The sequence below is a fragment of the Anomaloglossus baeobatrachus genome, chromosome 1 (assembly GCF_048569485.1).
Source record: "Anomaloglossus baeobatrachus isolate aAnoBae1 chromosome 1, aAnoBae1.hap1, whole genome shotgun sequence".
NCBI classification, from domain to species: domain Eukaryota; kingdom Metazoa; phylum Chordata; class Amphibia; order Anura; family Aromobatidae; genus Anomaloglossus; species Anomaloglossus baeobatrachus.
The window spans coordinates 976149832-976171545 of NC_134353.1; positions in this window are offsets into that span (position 1 = coordinate 976149832).

Consider the following 21714-nt stretch of genomic DNA (forward strand, 5'->3'; position numbering starts at 1 on the left):
CATACTGCCCCACCGTCATGGTCCCCTGACGTAGCCTGAGGAGTGATGAGGCGGATGCGGCGGCACGCCCGGGTTCATCAAAGGTGGTTCTAAACGCCTGCAGGAAGTCCTGGATGTTAGCAGTTATAGGGTCCTCCCTCTCCCACAAGGGGTTCATCCAGGCCAGTGCCTCACCCTCCAGATGGAACATCACAAACGCCACCTTGACTTGGTCGGAGGCAAACAGGAGCGGAAGCAGCTTAAAGTGGAGGGAGCACTGATTTAGGAATCCTCTGCAGGTCTTAGGATCTCCGGCATAGCGGGGTGGAGAGGCCAAGCGGAGTTTAGAAGCTTCCGAGGTAGTCGCCACGGGAACTGTGGCCGTGGACTGTGCTGTAGAAGCCTGAGATGCCAGGGACGTGGCAGTTGCTTTCAGCGTGTTCAGGCGGGTATCCACCGAGGACATGAAGGCCAGCATGCGGGACTGGGTCTCGCGCTGTCGTCCGAGTTCCTGCTGCAAGTTGCCCAGCTGGGCCGCTAGTGCTTCGGCGGGATCCATGGCCTGTTCTTACTGTTAGGACCAGGTGGACGGGCAGGCCCAGGAGGTGGATCCAGTGGGCTGAACACCTCACCGAGGGCAAGGTGCCCGGTAGCCGGAGCACTACGGGTAGCAGGACAGTCCGTTCAGAGGAGTGGAGTGAAGAAGTCCCTGGGACCACGGAGTCTCTGAAGGTAGTCCGGGTGACGGAGCTCAGGTTCGGAGGCCGAGATGACGTCAGGCAGAATCCGGAACCAACGGAGCGAGAAGGTGGGTCACCACACGGATTCAGGGATCGGAGATGGTAAGGACTGACGGGATGGCAGACAGTCACCGTTCGGGGTGCGGGAATCGTCAGGACCGGTTGGCGAGACAGGAGCGACTCTACAAGAGAGATAGGTAAGTATGGCACAAGACACAAGGAGACCTGACTCCTAGCTTAGCAAACACGAAGAACAGGCCCCGCCCACTTGGAAAGGATCCCCCTATATACCCTGTACCTGATTCCTCAATATCCTGTTGGAGGACACTGGCCCTTTAAGAGAGGGTCAATGACCGCGCGCGCGCCCTAATGCGCATGCGCGAGGCCCGGGTGCCAGAAGCCAGAGCAGGGAGCGGTGCACAGGAGGCAGAAGTGCTGGGCTGGCTCAGCGTTACCGATGGGCGCCGGGAGTGGGGACCGGGCTGCCTGGAGCCCGCAGGTGATGGGGCATGGAGGCTGTGGAGCGCAGGACCTGGAACCATGGCACGGGAGCAGCAGAGCGTGATCTGAGAGCGGGGAAGCGTGGCAGGGGAGCCGGTGAGCATGGCAGGGGGGCCGGGAAGCATGGCAGGGGAGCCGGTGAGCGTGACATTATATATAGTCATTACACACAGAGGCATCTATTTCACGTGTGTATTATATAGAGTCATTACACACAGAGGGCTCTATTTCACGTGTGTATTATATATAGTCATTACACACAGAGGGATCTATTTCACGTGTGTATTATATATAGTCATTACACACAGAGGGATCTATTTCACGTGTGTATTATATAGAGTCATTACACACAGAGGGATCTATTTCACGTGTGTATTATATAGAGTCATTACACAGAGGGATCTATTTCACGTGTGTATTATATATTATATAGAGTCATTACACACAGAGGGATCTATTTCACGTGTGTATTATATATTATATAGAGTCATTACACACAGAGGGATCTATTTCACGTGTGTATTATATAGAGTCATTACACACAGAGGGCTCCATTTCACATTTTTATTATATAGCGTCATTACACACAGACGGATCTATTTCACGTGTGTATTATATATTATGTAGAGTCATTAAACACAGAGGGATCTATTTCACGTGTGTATTATATAGAGTCATTACACACAGAGGGATCTATTTCACGTGTGTATTATATAGCGTCATTACACACAGGGATCTATTTCACGTGTGTATTATATATTATATAGAGTCATTACACACAGAGGGATCTATTTCACGTATTTATTATATAGAGTCATTACACACAGGGATCTATTACACATTATTATATATTATATAGAGTCATTACACGCAGAGGGATCTATGTCACATGTTTATTATATAGTCATTACACACAGAGGGATCTATTTCACATGTTTATTATATAGTCATTACACAGAGGGATCTATTTCACGTTTTTTTTATATAGAGTCATTACACACAGAGGGATCTATTTCACGTTTTTATTATATAGAGTCATTACACACAGAGGGATCTATTTCACGTGTTTACTTCTGTTAATGATTATGGCTTACATCTAATGAAAACCCAAAACTCATCTCAGAAAAATAGAATATTATATAAGACCAATTGAAAAAATGATGTTATACACAGAAATGGTGGCGCCTACTAAAAAGTCTTTTCAGTAAATGCCTCATTACTTGGTTGGTGCTCCTTTTGCATGAATTACTGTGGCAATGTGGCAGGAGGCGATCAGCCTGTGGCACTGCTGAGGTGTTATGGAAGCCCAGGTTGCTTTGATAGCCGCCTTCAGCTCATCTGCATTGTTGGCTCTGGTGTCTCTCATAGGTTCTCTATGGGGTTTAGGTCAGGTGAGTTTGCTGGCCAATCAAGCAGAGTGATACTGTGGTTAGTAAACCAGGTATTGGTACTTTTGGCAGTGTGGAGAGGTGCCAAGTCCTGCTGGAAAATGTAATTTCAATCTCCAAAAACCTTGTCGGCAGAGGGAAGCATGAATTGCTGTAATATTTCCTGGTAGACGGCTGCACTGACTTTGGTCTTGATAGAACACAGTGGAGCTACACCAGCAGATGACATGGCTCCCCAAACCTTCACTGATTGTGGAGACTTCACACTAGATCTCAGCAGCTTGGATTGTGGCCTCCACTCTTCCTCCAGACTCTGGGACCGCGATTTCCAAATGAAATGCAAAATTTACTTTCATCTGAAAATAACACCTTGGACCCATGAGCAACAGTGCAGTTCTTTTCTCCTTAGCCCAGGTAAGAAGCTTCTGGCGTTGTCTATTGGTTATGAGTGGGTTTACACAAGGAATGTGACACTTGTAGCCCATGTCCTGGATGCGTCTGTGTTTGGTGGCTCTAGAAGCACCGACTCCAGCAGCGTCCACTACTTGTGAATCTGACCCAAATTTTTGAATGGCCTTTTCTTAACAATCTTATCAAGGCTGCAGTTATTCCGGTGCTTGTGCACCTTTTTCTACCACACTTTTTCCTTCCACTCAACTGTCCATTAAATATGCTGGGATACAGCCTCTGTGAACAGCCAGCTTTTTTAGCAATGACCTCCTTATGGAGTGTGTCAATGACTGCCTTCTGGACATCTGTCAGCAGTCTTCCCCATGATTGTGTAGCCTACTGAATCAGACTAAATGACTATTGTAAATGCTTAGGAAGCCTGTGCAGGTGTTTTGTGGTAATTATTCTATTTTTCTGAGATTAGGACTTTTGGATCTTCATTGTCTGCAAGCCATAATCATCAACATTAATAGATAGATATAGAAATAGATGCATCCCTATGTGTGTAATGAGTCTATATAATATGTATATGTGAAGGGGTATGCGACAGAGCAGTGAGGGACGCCAGGCCGAGGAACAATCCAAAGGGCTTTATTGGAACCACAAAAATAAAGCACCAAACATGAATATAAATCCTTAAACTCTGCAAGGAGTCCACAACAAAACAACAGACCCAGGGGCACCGCCCGGTATTCCGATGCAAGGGAAAATATGGCAATGGTCCTTATATGAGTTCCTTGATTCCAACAGGGTGAACAACAAAACACAATCTCACGTGGCCACTGACCTACAATCTGTGACAGTCCATACACAGGAACTAGGATCTAGCCTCAGCCGAGCCGAGATCCAACTAACTGACCTAACATGGGTCTCATTGTTCTTCTCTCCTGGGATCAGCCCCTTAGGTGGGCAGAAGGGCCCACCTCCCCCTGGACATTTGATACATGAAAGGATTCTAGACGTCCTGGCTCTATCCTGTCTACCAAGTTGTGGATTGTTTGTTCTCAGCATGGGACTCATCCAATCTCCCACCAGAAGTAGTACATACAGGACAGTCAAGGAGGGACAGACTATTACACCATGAGCACAGGCGGGGGAGGGACACACTGTTACAATATAATATCGTGTTTTTCCAAATATAAGACACTGTCTTACACTTTTTTTGCCCCCCAAAAAAGCACTAGGGCTTATTTTAGGAGGAGGTCTTATTTTTGGAGAAACATGGTTGGGGTAAGTTTACCCCTCCAAAAAAGCAGACACCCTACTTTCCAGGAGACTCATACTTGCCAGACATGGACGTCTGCGTGGCTCCCAGGTCCTCCCCTGCTGCTAGCTGACTCTGACGGACACACACACACTCATTACATCCAGAGTTACAGAAAACTTCTGGCCGCAGAGAATGATGGGAGGAAGTCACGTGACTGCAGGTCCTGTAAGCTAGCATTGCAGCAGGTCCTTGTGCTCCACTGCACAGCCTTTCAGGATTCTGCCAGCCAGAAGAAATCTGTGTCACTGGATGTGGTGAGTATGTGTGTGATATCCGATATTTGTGTGTGCAATATGTGTATGTGAGATCGGATGTGTGTGGGGGTGCGATCACTGCAGGTCCTCTGCCCTCGCGTCTGGTGAGTATGATTGTGGGGTGTCCACTGTCTATAATGAAGTGTCCTGCAGTATCTTTAAACTTTTTTAGCTGCACGAACACTTCATTATTGAACCGCGACTAGGCTTATTTTCGGGGGAGGGCTTATATTTCAGCCTTGCTCCGAAAATAGTGAAAATCCCTGCTAATGCTTATTTTTTGGAAAAACACGGTAAACACGAGAAATAGTTCGCTCTGTGTGTAATGAGTCTATATAAAACAGCTCTGGCAAAAATTAAGGGACCACTGCCCAGTTTCATAAAATCAGCTTCTCTCCATGTCTGACTCACATTCCAGTCCAATGTCAGTTGAATTCCAACCACAGTACACATCATTCTGCTTAATGTGTTTCTGATTAGGTGATCACTAGAACCAAATCTTATTTAACGAGGGAAAGTATAAGGAACACTGCTGCTTCACAATCCTCCTGCAATAGGACGAGCTGGATGGCAAAACAGTAATAAAACTAGTAATATCCCAAAAGTAATAGGAATGAAAAAAAAACAAAAACCTTTTAACTATGCCAAAGGAGTTGAAAAGAAAAGTCTTGAGTGAGGAAAAGAAGGGCTCAATTCTGGCTTTACTAGTAGCGGAATACAGTGAGCGTCATGTTGCCTCCATCCTTAACATTTCTAAGATGGCAGTCCATTACAATAAGGACAAGCAGCAGACATTGGGGACAACAAAGCTACAGACCAGCAGAGGGCGAAAGGGACTCTCCACTGACCGGGATGTCCATCATCTTATTCGAATGTCACTCAGCAACCGCAGGATGACATAAAGTGACCTACAAAAGGAATGGCAAATGGCAGCTGCGGTGAAGTGCACGGCAAGAACAGTTCATAACAGGCTTTTAGATGCAGGGCTCAAGTCATTTAAAGCTAGAAAAAAGCCTTTCATCAATGAGAAGCAAAGGAGAGCCAGGCTGAAGTTTGCCAAAGACCACAAGGATTGGACCATGGAGGACAGGAGTAAGGTAATCTTCTCTGATGAGTCTAATTTTTAGCTTTGGCCAGCACCTGGTCGTAAAATGGTTAGAAAATACAAAATGGATACAGCCGCACACTAAATGCCATCAATGTATAAGGGAACTCTGGTACTGCATTACTGCTATATGAAAAAATGAGATTTTTAGTTTATGAATTGGCCAATGCATGTAAACCCGGATACCAAACGGCAAGGTAAATCTCAATATTCCGGGTCCCTAACTAAAATGCCACTATCTAAGTTAAAAACATCCTTGTCTGGGCAGCTAGACTAAAAATCTAACTTGAAATGCCACTATCTGGACTAACCCCCATGTCTGGGCAGCTAGGACTCCTGGTATAAGGATTGTGAACACAGCCTGGTTTATAGGGCGGCGTGCTCAGTCAGAAAAAAACTCACTGCAAATATTTCAAAAGACTGACCTGCACATCCTACAAGTGTGTATAGGTGCCAGCTGAAACCAGGCTGTGTTCACAATCCTTATACCAGGAGTCCTAGCTGCCCAGACATGGAGGTTAGTCCAGATAGTGGCATTTCAAGTTAGATTTTTAGTCTAGCTGCCCAGACAAGGATGTTTTTAACCTAGATAGTGGCATTTTAGTTAGGGACCCGGAATATTGAGATTTACCTTGCCGTTGGTTTCCGGGCTTACATGCATTGGCCAATTCATAAACTAAAAATCTCATTTTTTCATATAGCAGTAATGCAGTACCAGAGTTTCCTTATACATTGATGGCATTTAGTGTGCGGCTGAATCCATTTTGTATTTGCTAGGTTTTTTCAGCTGGCACCTATACACACTTGTAGGATGTGCAGGTCAGTCTTTTAAAATATTTGCAGTAAAATGGTTAGAGACCTGGAGAGGTGTACAAGCCACAGTGTTTTGTACCCACTGTGAAATTTGGTGGAGGATAGGTGATGATCTGGGGATGCTTCAGTAAGGCTGGAACTGGGAAGATTAAACTTTGTGAAGAACGTGTGAAGCAAGCCATATACAAGGTTATCCTGGAAAAACAGTTGCTTCCTTCTGCTCAGGCAATGTTCCCCAACTCTGAGGACTGTTTTTTCCAGTAGAAAAATGCGCCATGCCACACAGCTAGGTCAATGTGAGGATGAAGAACCACCACATCAAAACCCTGTCATGGCCAGCCTAATCTCCAGACCTGAACTCCACTGAAAACCTCTGGAATGTAATCAAGAGGAAGATGGATAGTCACAAGCCATCTAACAAAAAAGAATTGCTTACATTATACACCAGGAGTGGCATAAGGTCACCCAAAAGCAGTGTGAAGACTGGAGGAAAGCGGCCAAGATGCAGGAAAGCTGGGATTAAAAATCCTGGTTATTCCACAAAATATTGATTCCTGAATCTTCCTGAGGTTGTTGTGTGTAAATTATTATGGAGTTGTTTTCTTTGCATTATTTGAGGTGGAAGCGCTGTGCATCCTGTGCATTCTGTGCATTGTTCTGTTATTTTCACCATTTCTCATTTTCAGAAAATAAATACAAAATTTATTGCTGGAAATTCAGAGACATTGTCAGTAGATTATAGAATAAAGAACAATTTACATTTTACTCAAAAATAAAGAGAAAAATCAGAAAAACTGAACATTTTGCAGTGGTCTCTTTTTGCCAAAGCTGTATATAATAAACCTGAGAAATAGATCCCTCTGTGTGTAATGACTCTATATAATATATAGGGTAATATATTGGGATAGATCCCTCTGTGTGTAATGACTCTATATAATATATAGGGTAATATATTGGGATAGATCCCTCTGTGTGTAATGACTCTATATAATATATAGGGTAATATATAGGGATAGATTCCTCTGTGTGTAATGACTATATAATATACAGTATGTATTTCACGTTTTGTATTGAATTACTGAAATAAATTAACTTTTTGATGGTATTCTAATTTATTGAGATGCACTTGTATATCATATCAGCAAGCAGGGAAGTGAGGTGGTAGAGCAGTTGTTGGTACTGGTGGCCTACATATACAGGGTACTAGACATGACCCATACTCATGTCTTAGGTGGTCATCTGGGGATAGAAAAAACCCCCCACAGGAATGGAACCTGCAGAAGTTCTACTGGCCCGGCTATCACAAAGAGATTGGGAAATATTGCAGGTCCTGTCCCATCTGTCAGCTAATTTCCGTAGCCACTTAATGCCATTACCCATTATTGAGCTCCCATTTGATTACATAGAGATGGATTTAGTAAGGCCTCTGATCAAATCTATCAGAGAACATCTGTAAATCCTAGTGGTCATGGATTATGCTACACAGTGCCATTGATAAATTCCTCTGCCAAAAGTATAGTGAGAGACCTGGTGCAGATCTTTTTACAAGCTGGACTACCGTAAGAGATCCTGACGGACAAATGAAGCCTATTTGTGTCCAAGGTCAGCTCAATTCAGAATCACGGTATACCACCTGCAAATGGATAGACTTGAGAAAACCTTGAAAACCATGCTAAAAAAGGTAATAGAGAAGGACGGCAGAGACTGGGACAATCTACTACCGTACCTGTTATTCTCCATGAGAAAAGTCCCACAGGCTCCTATGGGGTTTTCCCTGTCTGAGCTTTGTATTGCTGGCACCTGCATGGTCTCCTGAATATAGGGAAAGAGACTTGCGAAGCAGAGGTTACACCCTACAACAGCATATTCGACCATGTGCCCAAATACAAGAAAGGATTACTGAATTTATGTTCTTGAAAGATCAGCTCCTCCAGACACAAGATACCCAGTAAAGGGTGTACTATCAATCACAAGGGTTAGCTCTGGGGATCTGTGTACTAGTGCTGGTACCCACTGTGGCAAGTGAGTTTCAGGCCAAGTGGCAGGGCCCCTACCTAAGAAGTGGTAGATAAGCTTGGTGAGGTTAACTATAAAGATCACCAGCCATGGTGGAGGAAACCCTACTAGGTGTACCACGTCAAATTGACCAAGCAAGCGAGATAGGGAGTCAGAGCAAACTTCATGTCTGATGGCTAAGCTTGAAAGAGACATGGAAGTTGTCACAGTGGCAGAGACGCGGTCACATACTCAGAAGCAGCAGTGCTGAGTAATACTCCATTGTAACAAAGACCTGTTTGAGAGTTACCAGGTTGTACTAAGAACATAGAGCATGAGGTTTCTCACAGAGCCTCATGTTTGGGTGAACTTGAAGCTTTATCGGATCCCCGAAGCCCACCAAGAGGTGATTTCGAAAGAGGTGAAGCAAATTCTGAGCCTGGGAGTCACTGAAGAGACTAAAGGCCACTTTACAAGCTACGATTTATCTGACAATATGTCGTTGGGGGTCACGGTTTTCGTAACGCACTTCCGTCATCGTTCGCGACGTCTTTGCGTGTGACACCTACGTGCGACTCCGCACAATCGCAAATAGGGTGAAAATCGTCGATTGTTGACACGTCGTTCAGTTTCAAAATATTGTTCGTCGTTTGGAACGCAGCAGACATATTGCTATGTTTGACACCCTGCCAACGACGAACAACATCCACACGACCGTCTTGGTCAAACAATATATCGCTGAACGATGTAGCGTCGTTTGTGAGATGTGTACGTGTGACCGCTACAAACGACCTATGAGCGATCTCGGCAAATCGTAACAACGATCTTGGCGTGTCACATCGCTAACGAGATCACTAGCGATATCGTGTGTAAAGCAGCCTTAAGAGTGGCTGGTCCGGTTGCATCATCTTCGTACCGAAACCAAATGGAGAATGGTGATTTTGTATTGACTATAGGAAGCTGAATGAGGTCTCCAAGTTTGATATGTACCCAATGCACCAGGTTGATGATGTGATTGAAAGGCTAAGCCCAGCCTGGTACCACCCTGGATCCCATGAAAGGGTATTTGCAAATCTCCATGTTTTAAAGATGCCAAGGAGAAGACAGCTTTCTCCATGCCAAATGGATTATACAAGAATGCCTTTTGGATTGCAAGGGGCACCAGCCACCATCCAGAAAGCCAATTAGCTCCCCCAAGAAATACGCAGCGGCCTACCTGGAGGATATTGTAATCTTCAATTAGGATTTGGGAAGCCATCTAAGCAAGGTACAGGCGGATACTTGATGCTCTATGGGAGGTGGGGTTTTCCATAAACCCGAAGAAATATTCCACGGAGATGAAAGAAGCAAAATACTTGGGCTATGTGTTATGGTTGCTGAGGTGTGGCGAGCGTCCGAGAGTGGACCCACTGGACCGTACACTGGACTCCCCAAGAGGAGCTAACCTCCAGCTAACCATGACTGCTGGGACCAGTGGTATCTGTTCTTATGGACAGGAAAGTCTCTGAAGTCCAGTACGGATGTGCACAGATGAAAGGGCACGGACGCGGAATCACAGACATGGCAACAGGACATGGTATCCTGAATATGGCAGCACGGAGGTGGTGGCTCAGACATGGTAGTACAAAGGTGGTAGCTCAGGTATAGAAGCATAGAAGTGGTGACTCAGACGTGGCAGCACAAAAGGTGGTGACTCAAATGTGGCAGCACGGAGTTGGTAAATTAGACATGGCAGCAAAGAGGTGGTAGCTTAGATGTGGCAACACGGAGGTGGTGGTAGCAGCAGGCTCTAGGAAGAGACACAGATAGTGGGTACAGGTAACTAGTACTAGAACACGAGACGCAGGACTAGACACAGTAAGTGTGTATGGGACCTGAGAACTAGTAACACACTATGGACAGGCAACGTTGCTCAGGCACCTCCCCTAGGGCAAGAGTGCCTTAAATATCTTCAGTGTGATAGCTGACCTCAAGGGTCACTTGCGGGTAATAAGACGCCATCCCTTTAAGAAAGGGAGCATGGCTGTGCCCGCACCAATCAGGCACTCCCAGAAGGCCTGCGTGTGGCCAAGAAGCAGGAGGAGTCTGTGAGAGCCCCCGGGGCAGGAACGGGGCTGAGAGGCCCACCGGACAGGTGAGGAGAAGGGTGCCCCCGCCGAGGTATGAGCGCGGGAGCGTCACGCCGGGATCAGGACCAGTGGCTACACTATGTAATTGGAAGGGGCGAAATCAAGCCCCAAATACAGTTGATGCAATGTAGTATTGTCCACGTGCTCTGAAAAAGAAAAAGTTAGAGCGATTTTGGAGATAACCGCACCCATGACTGACCTCCTTAAGGGAATGGTGTTGCAAGAAATAAAGCTAGATGTCAAGATGTGACTGTAGGAAAGCGAGGGACAGGGACTCGACTCCTATACTGTTCCTCAGGCTAGGGGTCCCTAGGCTATTCTGTTATGATTCAGGGACCAAGGAGGATCAAAAAATGCGGAAACCCAAAAGGTAACAGAGTGGCTGAAACCTTAACGGACTGCAGACCTAATCCTGACACACAACTAGAAGTAGCCGTGGGACGAGCCCATGATGACCTAGTCATCTCGACACAGCCAGAGAACTAAATATTCTTACAGATAGAGATATAAGAACGATAATATGCCTCGGAGCAATTCCCAAAGATATAGAGAGCCCTCCACATGTAAAGACTATAGTGATATAGGAAAACAGAACACAAAGCTAGAAAAACAGATTCAGCAAAGGTGAGGCCCAAACTATCTTTATAGGAAAGGATAGGAAGGAGCACTGTCTCCAGCCATAAACAAAGGTTCCAACTCCGAAGCTGATGGCAACTTAGGCAGTGGCACCAAATGAATCATTTTGGACACTATCACAGATTACCCAAATAACCGTCATACCCTGAGAAACAGGGAGATCAGAAATAAAATCCACTGAAATGTGAGTCCATGGTCTCTTAGACACCGGCAATGGCAATAATAGTCCACTAGAACGAGAACAAGAAGACTTGGATCTAGAACATATCTCACAGGACTGCACAAAACTCCTCACATCACGAGACAGAGAAGGCCACCAAAAGGACCTAGTCACCAAATCCCTGGTACCAAAAATCCCAGGATGACCAGCTAACACAGAACAATGAACTTCAGACATCACTACTCCTCCATTGGTCAGGAACATACAATTTCCCTCTAGGACATCTTTCAGGTTTGTTCTCCTGAAATTCCTCAAGAAAAAGTCTCAAATCGGGTGAAATGGCAGAGAGGATCACTCCCTCATGCAGGATGGTAGCAGGCTCGGTCACATCCAGAGAATCAGCAAAGAAACTCCTAGAAAGGGCATCCACTTTAATATTCTTAGTACCCGAAATATAAGAGACCAAAAAATTAAAGCACGTGAAAAACAAGGCTCATCTAGCCTGCCTAGGATTCAACCTCCTGGTTCAAGATAGATCAAATTCTTATGATCAGTAAGTACAATTTGATGTCTCACCCCCTCCAGCCAATGTCGCCATTCTTCAAAAGCCCACTTCATCGCCAATAATTCCCAATTCCCCACATCATAATTTCGCTCCGGTGGTGAGAATTTCCGGGAAAAAAAAGCACAGGGTCTAAGTTTAGAAGTCACAGGGTCTGTTTGAGACAAGACCGCCCCAGCTCCGATCTCAGAGGCATCGATCTCCACCCGAAAAGGAATAGACACATCAGGCTGCTGCAAGACCGGAGCAGAAGTAAACATTTTCAGCTCCTAAAAAGCCAAGACTGCCTCTGAGGACCAATTCACAACATCAGCTCCCTTCTTAGTCAAATCAGTCCATGGCTTGACAATACTGGAAAAATTACCAATGAATTTACGATAGACATTAGCAAAACCCCAAAACTTCTGAAGGGCTTTCAAAGAAGTAGGCTGAACCCAAATCATGAATGGCCTGGACCTTGACCGGATCCATCTCAGTAGAAGATGGGGCCAAAATAAACCCCAAAAAAGATATCTTTTGTACGCGAAACAGACATTTCGATTCCTTGACATATAATGCATTGTCCCTGAGAACCTGAAATACTGTCCGAACCTGTTCAACATGAGAATCCAGTCGTGAAAAAAAAAATCAAAATGTCATCCAAATAGACAATAAAAAACTTGTCCACAAAGTCCCGGAAAATATCATTCATGAAAGATTGAAAGATGGAAGGAGCATTAGTGAGCCCAAAGGGCATCACTAGGTACTCAAAATGCCCCTCAGGGGTATTAAACGCCATCTTCGATTCATCACCCTGCTTAATGCGAATGAGATTATATGCTCCCCGAAGATCAAGCTTAGTAAACCAACTAGCACCCTTCACTCTAGAAAACAGGTCGGAAATCAGAGGCAATGGATACTGATATTTAACCGTGATTTTTTTAAGAAAGACGATAATCAATACAGGGCCGCAATGAGCCATCCTTTGCCACAAAGAAAAAAACGGCACCCAAAGGTGAAGATGATGGTCTGAGGTGACCCTTCTCCAAAGACTCCTTAATATAAGTCCGCATAGCAACATGTTCAGGTACAGATAAATTGAAAAGCCGTCCCTTAGTAAATTTACAACCAGGCACTAATTCAATAGCGCAATCATAGTCCCTACGCGGAGGCAAAGACGCAGCCTCGGTCTCATTAAACACATCCATGAAATCCGCCAAATAGTCAGGGTCCTCCCGTGTCTGAGATGAAATTGACAAAACAGGAGTATCACTATGCACACCTCGGCAGCCCCAACTAGTCACAGATGAAAAAAAACAATCAAGAACTGGATTATGGGTTTGCAACCAAGGAAATCCCAGTACCAAAATGTCATGCCAACTGTGCAAAACCAAAAACTTACAAATCTCCTGATGGTCAGACATGACCCGCATCGTCACCTGGGTCCAAAACTGGAGCTTATTTTCAGCTGAAGGAGTAGCAGCAATACCCCTCAAAGGGATAGCAGCATGCAAAGGCACCATAGGAAAACCACAACGCTCAGCAAACCCAAAATCCATCAAGTTCAGGGCACCTCCTGAATCAATAAAAGCCATAGCAGAGAATGACGACAGGGAACAAATCAAAGAAACCGGCAAAAGAAACGTAGACAGTAAACCGCCCAAAGTAAACGACCGGGCAAATTGTTTCTCGTGCTTAGGTTAGACAGAAATAGTATGAGAGGCGTCACCACAGAAAAAACATAGCTCATTACGGCGTCTAAAATTCTGCCGTTCCACCCTAGAAAGGACCCTATCACACTGCATAGGCTCCGGAGACCGCTCTGAGAGCGAAACCTCTGCGCGCATTGTTTTATGTTCACGTAAACGTCTATCAATCTGCATGACCAATAACATAGAGACATCGAGACCAGAGGGGACAGGAAAGCCCTCCATAACATCCTTCACAGGCTCTGCCAACCCCTTCCGAAAGAGAGCCGCAAGAGCCGCATCATTCCACTCAGTGAGGACCGCCCACTTACGAAACCTCTAACAATATATCTGTGCAGGTCCCTGACCCTGGATCAAAGCCAATAAAGTTTTCTTGGCCTGATCAATAGCATTAGGTTCATCATATAACAACCCTAGAGCCTGAAGGAAAAAAAATCACATCAGCAAGAGCAGAATCTTCAGGCGCCAGGGAAAAGGCCCAATCCTGGGGGTCACCACACAACAGAGAGATAATCTAAACTCTCTGCCTGGAAGACCCTGAGGACTTGGGTTTCAAGGCAAAAAATAATCTACAATTGTTATTGAAGTTCAAAGATTTAGACCGATCCCCAGAGAACAAATCTGGTAAAGGTATCTTAGGTTCTACATTAGGTGTCTGGGCAAGATAATCTGATATATCCTTAACCTGAGACGTAAACTGATTGACTCGCTCAGATAATTGTGTGACATCTATAACAGCACAAGATCCTCCACAGCACCCAGAGATAAAGAGGAAAAAACACGTAAAAAAAAAAAAATAAATTCTAACACAGTTTTTTTTCTTCTTCTTTTGGAGTACCCTGGAATCTAGGTGAGGCCGGTGCTACGGTTATGATTCAGGGACCGAGGAGGATAAAAAAAATGCGGAAACCCAAAAGGTAACAGAGTTGCTGGAACCTTAACGGACTGCAGACCTAATCCTGACACAACTAGAAGTAGCCGTGGGGCGAGCCTACGATATCCTAGTCGTCTCGACACAGGCGGAGAACTAAATATTCTTACAGATAGAGATATAAGAAAGCTAATGTGCCTCGGAGCAATTCCCAAAGATATAGATAGCCACCCACATGAAAAGACTACGGTGATATAGGAAAACACAATACAAAGCTAGAAAAACAGATTCAGCAAAAGTGAGGCAAAAACTATCTTTATGGCCCCCTTCACACGTCCGTGAAAAACACGCACGTGTGTTACGGGCCGTTTTTCGGGTCCGTGTCCCGTTTTTGTGTCCGTTTTTATGGTCCGTGTGGCACCTGTGTGAATTGCGTATGCTAGCCGTGTTTGTGTGCAGAACGTCCGTGTGTGCGTGTGGAATTAACGTGTATGTGTACGTGTAATGTCCGTGTGTAATGTCCGTGTGTGTGATGCACAATGTCGTTTATAAATGTCGGCTGACAGCAGACAGAGTTGCGCGATGAGAATGAACTCGGGTGAACTTCACCCGACTTCATCCTCATACCGCGGCTCTGTCTGTGTCGAGTACTGATTAGCGGTCACCTGTGAAGGATTCACCGGTGACCGCTAATCCCCCGAGTGACTGAAGTGTCCCCCCCTCTCTCATACTCACCGATCCCCGATCACCGGCTCTGCACGGCATTCACACTGCTGCGGCGGCTTTTACTATTTTGAAAAAGCCGGCCGCTCATTAAACAATCTCCTATTCCCTGCTTTCCCCGCCCACCGGCGCCTATGATTGGTTACAGTGAGACACGCCCCCACGCTGAGTGACAGGTGTCACACTGCACCCAATCACAGCAGCCGGTGGGCGTGTCTATACTGTGCAGTAAAATAAATAAATAAATAATTAAAAAAAAACGGCGTGCGGTCCCCCCCAATTTTAATGCCAGCCAGATAAAGCCATACGGCTGAAGGCTGGTATTCTCAGGATGGGGAGCTCCACGTTATGGGGAGCCCCCCACCCTAACAATATCAGTCAGCAGCCGCCCAGAATTGCCGCATACATTATATGCGACAGTTCTGGGACAGTACCCGGCTCTTCCCGATTTGCCCTGGTGCCGTTGGCAAATCGGGGTAATAAGGAGTTATTGGCAGCCCATAGCTGCCAATAAGTCCTAGATTAATCATGTCAGGCGTCTGACCGAGATACCTTCCATGATTAATCTGTAAGTTACAGTAAATAAACACACACACACATGAAAAAATCCTTTATTAGAAATAAAAACACACACACATTCCCTGGTTCACCACTTTAATCATCCCCGAAAAAGCCCTCCATGTCCGGCGTCCTCCAGGATGCTCCAGCGTCGCATCCAGCGCTGCTGCATGGAGGTGACAGGAGCTGCAGAAGACACCACCGCTCCGGTCACCTCCACGCAGCTAATGAAGACAGCCGCGCGATCAGCTGAGCTGTCACAGAGGTTACCCGCTGTCACTGGATCCAGTGACAGCGGGTAACCTCTGTGACAGCTCAGCTGATCGCGCGGCTGTCTTCATTAGCTGCGTGGAGGTGACCGGAGCGGTGGTGTCTTCTGCAGCTCCTGTCACCTCCATGCAGCAGCGCTGGATGCGACGCTGGAGCATCCTGGAGGACGCCGGACATGGAGGGCTTTTTCGGGGATGATTAAAGTGGTGAACCAGGGTATATGTGTGTGTTTTTATTTCTAATAAATGATTTTTTCATGTGTGTGTGTGTTTATTTACTGTAACTTACAGATTAATCATGGAGGGTGTCTCATAGACGCCTGACATGATTAATCTAGGACTTATTGGCAGCTATGGGCTGCCAATAACTCCTTATTACCCCGATTTGCCAACGGCACCAGGGCAAATCGGGAAGAGCCGGGTACTGTCCCAGAACTGTCGCATATAATGTATGCGGCAATTCTGGGCGGCTGCTGACTGATATTGTTAGGGTGGGGGGCTCCCCATAACGTGGAGCTCCCCATCCTGAGAATACCAGCCTTCAGCCGTATGGCTTTATCTGGCTGGCATTAAAATTGGGGGGGACCGCACGCCGTTTTTTTTTAATTATTTATTTATTTATTTTACTGCACAGTACAGACACGCCCACCGGCTGCTGTGATTGGGTGCAGTGTGACACCTGTCACTCAGCGTGGGGGCGTGTCTCACTGTAACCAATCATAGGCGCCGGTGGGCGGGGAAAGCAGGGAATACGAGATTGTTTAATGGGCGGCCGGCTTTTTCAAAATAGTAAAAGCCGCCGCAGCAGTGTGAATGCCGTGCAGCGCTGCGCCGGAGATCGGGGAACGGTAAGTATGAGAGAGGGGGGGAAACTGACCGACAGACTGTGAGAGAGGGACAGACAGACAGAGAGACCGACAGAGAGACTGACCGACGGACTCAGGGAGATTGACGGACATACACAGAAATAGAAAGAATAGCCGACATCACTAGAAATAAAAACACCAAACGGACACGGACTATAGGTATATGCATACGTGTTTACTAACGTGTGTGCACATACCCATAGACTTTCATTGTGTCCACGTGTGCGTGCTCCGTGCAGATAACGGACATGCATCCGTGCCAAACGCAAACACATACGGATCACGGACACGCACACACGGACATAATGAAATAACGGACGTGTGACCACAATCATAGATTAACATTGGTGCACGTTTGGCCGTGTCTCCGGTATATACGGAAACGGACCAAACACGCACGTGTATCACGGACGTGTGAAGGGGGCCTATAGGAAAGGATAGGAAGGAGCACTGTCTGCAGCCGTAAAAACCCTAATAAACACCAGCACGCCTGATATGGAAAAACCCTGAGGCCACACGGCCTCTTCCCCACTAATCAGCACTCAGATGTTACTGGGATACAAAAACACTAATATAGATGAGGGACTGAATTAATACCAAGCATGACAAAACACATTGCAGAATCATGGAGCTAAGTATACAGACACTCCCAGCAGGGAATGATCCAATTCCACCAAGAACTCCATACAGACAGACAAAATAGGAATCAAGCATAGTATTAAAGCAGAAAAAACAAGAAAATGGAAACACTAAGCAGAGGCACAAGACCACTTATCTTGAGAGGAGTTCTGGTAGTGAGCAGGGCTGGTTACAGAATTTCCTTAACACACAGGATATCCGTTGAGCACCAGTAAGTAACAGGAGAAAACGGCTCATTTATATAGTCCAATCTGAAATGCCTGATTGCCTGTCCTCCACAGGTGGGTGGCTTTCATTCCACAAATCAACTGCACCACCAGTACTGACCACAAGAGGGAGCCCCAAACTGGAAAACGTATTCACAACACTATTCCTAACCACCTCAGGGTTACCCCTGATAGTGGAGACGCACAAGTCCTGTGTCTGGCTAAGCTCCTGATGAGAAATTATTTTTATCCCCCCTCTGAAAACACAGATAAAAGACAGACAGGGGAAAAACAAAACTCTGACACACTGCAAACACATATGAACTAACAATGAGACTCAGGAAGGTAGCAACAAAATAAATGTTAACTCCACACGACAACAAGAACTACAACCACCAGTTAGTCTGGATCACAACACCTCATCAGACCAGCTAAGATAAACTATAGCTGGCACTAATCATGTCCAGACAATATATAGGAGGAAAGTAGATGTGATTAGCTCCTACACAACATATGATTAAAGATGACTCACAAGCAGACTAGCAGAGATCAACCCTTCCTAGCCTGCCTATGAACTACCAATCTGTTGGTCGACGCCAGAGTCAGCCTGTGCTGATTACAGACATAAGAGAAGTAAATCAGGAGGAGTGTCAGAATCAGTCGGCAAAGTTAGTAAAGACCTGTGTGTGAAACTAGCCCTCGGTAAACAGCCTGTGTATCACAGGATACCAAGGATGGAGAAAACAGGCAGTCACAGAATACAGAGACGTCGATGGGTGCTCACCGAATAGTTAGGATGGAGGCGACTGGCGGTCACCAGATACCAAGGATGCAGAGGACAGGGGGTCACTTAATACTGAGGATGTAAGTGGCAGAGGCGATGAAGGGCGGTCACCGAATACAGAAGATGGAGGCGACAATAGGTGGCTACTGGATACCGAGGACGGAGGCAATGATGGATGGTTACCAGATGCCGATGGAGGCGATGGGCAGTCACCGGATACCGAGGATGTAGGAGACAGGAGGTCACAGAATATCGAGAATGGAGGCTGTCATGACCGAGGCTGGGGGAGAAGGGGGGAAGAGGGGTCACTCAAGATCCCTCTGCTCGGTCGTGGACCAATCAGTAAATCTGTGATGAAACCACACCTCGCAGTCCCACCCTAACATCTCTAATACAGAGCCACACGATACGACTAGAGATGAGCGAACCTCTAATGGTTCGGTTTGCTGAGCCCACCCAAACAAATGGTATGTTCGTCCAACCGAATCCAAACTATTATCAAACCTTACCTATCCCCATTGGATTGAATGGGAAGCCAAATGTAAGGCAGAGAAATACCTTTAGGAGGTTGAAAACCTTCAAAACCAGCAAAAATACATTTTACAGTGCAGTACCACTGTTTTAGCAAAGCCATAAGCTTCATAGACTATTGACATAAGAAATATAGAGATGGATGAAAGACAGATGTAGGGCTGGTGCTCCCATACCTCTGCCAATACAGACAAGACACAACTTTGAGACACATCTTGGAGTCTTGACATTTAAAAACCTTTCAAGCAGACCGCAGTACAGTTACATCAATTGCCCCCCTCCCCAAAGTGTCTTTGCACACCAGGAGGTATGGTCCATGCAACACACAGGATGTGGCATAGCACGTAAATGTTAAAAATCAAGAAATGCATGACAGACAGGTGTAGGCCTCTTACACCCAGAAGACTGGCACTACAGACAAAAGCAAACTTGGAGACCCTACTTGGAGTCTCCACACTTACAAAAATTAAAGAAAGGCGACAAGAAAAGTGGCAACAATTGGCACACAATACAAATAGGCCACCTAAGCAATTGGCTGCATGGGACTGGCCCTGGAACAAGGCCTGAACCAGCATGTCTACTTTCACCAGAGCAGGCAAGATGACAGACAGGCATAGGTCTCTTGCTCCCAGACCACTGAAATTGCAGTCAAAAGAGAATGTTGAAACCCGACTTGGAGTGTTGAGATTTAAAAACATTTCCGGCAGACAGCAGGACAGTGACATCAATTGCCTCTCCATCCCATTTCACCATACTGTCTTTGCACAGGAGGGAGGTATAGTCTATGCAACACAGGATGTAGCATTTAAATGTTAAAAAAATCTAGAGATGCATGACAGACATGCATAGGCCTCTTGCTCACAGAAGCCTGGCACTACACCATAGGATAGTTTGCACAGTCTGGGACTGGTGTGGCAAAGTCACTAGACATCCACGAATTGTTTATCTTTAAGAATGTTAGGCGGTCTACACTTTCAGGGGACAGCCAAATTCGCCTATCAATTCACCGCCAGCAGCACAGAAGACACATTCTAAGGCTATGTGCGCACGCTGCGTTTTTTTGACGCTGCGTTTTTGGCCGCTAAAAACGCACAAAAACGCACCTGCGTCGAAAAAACGCATCAAAAAACGCATGCGTTTTTACCTCGATTTGGTGCGGTTTTGGCTGAGTTTTTGATCTCTGCATTTTGCTGCGTTTTTCCAATGCATTGCATGGGCGGAAAACGCAGGAAAGAATTGACATGTCCATTTTTTTTTCAAGCTCAAAAACGCAGCTTAAAAAAACAGTTGTGTGCGGACAGCAAAAATGAAAACTCATAAACTTTGCTAGGGAAGCAAAGTCATGCAGTTTTGAGGCCAAAAACGCACCCAAAAAACACGCAAAAACGCCGCGAAAAACGCACTGTGCGCACATAGCCTTAGAGAACGCTGACTGCTGAGTAGACAAACTTCCAAGGCGTGATTGCCAAGCCCAAGCCACTCATCCATTTTTGAAGACTAAAATGCAAAAGGGTCCAATCACCCCCTTAGGGTATGTGCGCACTAGACGTTTTTTTCACGCTGCGTTTTTATGTGCGTTTTTGTAAAAAAAACCGCACCCGCGGCTAAAAAACGCGGCATAAACGCATGCGTTTTTGCCGCGATTTGGTGCGTTTTTTGCTGCGTTTTTACTCACTGCGTTTTTAATCACCATTAAAGATTGTTGATGAAAAAAAAAAAAAAAAGGTCTGATGTCATTTCCTTCTTCAAAATGTTCATTGTATGCAGGAGAGCAGACAGCTGCAGAACTAGTGTATGCAGGAGAGCAGACAGCAGCTGCAGAACTACAAGTCTCAGCATCCTCCATTCACTAGTGTATGGAGGAGAGCAGACAGCAGCTGCAGAACTACAAGTCTCAGCATCCTCCATTCACTAGTGTATGCTGGAGAGCAGACAGCTGCTGCAGAACTACAAGTCTCAGCATCCTCCATTCACTAGTGTATGGAGGAGAGCAGACAGCAGCTGCAGAACTACAAGTCTCAGCATCCTCCATTCACTAGTGTATGCAGGAGAGCAGACAGCAGCTGCAGAACTACAAGTCTCAGCATCCTCCATTCACTAGTGTATGCAGGAGAGCAGACAGCAGCTGCAGAACTACAAGTCTCAGCATCCTCCATTCACTAGTGTATGCAGGAGAGCAGACAGCAGCTGCAGAACCACAAAGCTCAGCATCCTCCATCCAGGACTGTATGCAGTTTTTTGCCCAAAAAGAAAAAAAAATGACATGGGCTTCGCCATATTTTTGTATGCTAGCCGGGTACAGCAGGCAGGTACGGGCTGCCCCCAACCCCCAGCTGCCTATTTGTACCCGGCTGGGAACCAAAAATATAGAGAAGCCCTTTTTTTTAATTATTTCATGAAATAATTAAAAAAAAAAAAATGACGTGGGCTTCGCCTAATTTTTGAGTCCAGCCGGGTACAACTAGGCAGCTGGGGATTGGAATCCACAGTGCAGGGTGCCCATGCTTTCTGGGCACCCCCACTGCGAATTGCAGTCCGCAGCCACCCCAGAAAATGGCGCTTTCATAGAAGCGCCATCTTCTGGCGCTGTATCCAACTCT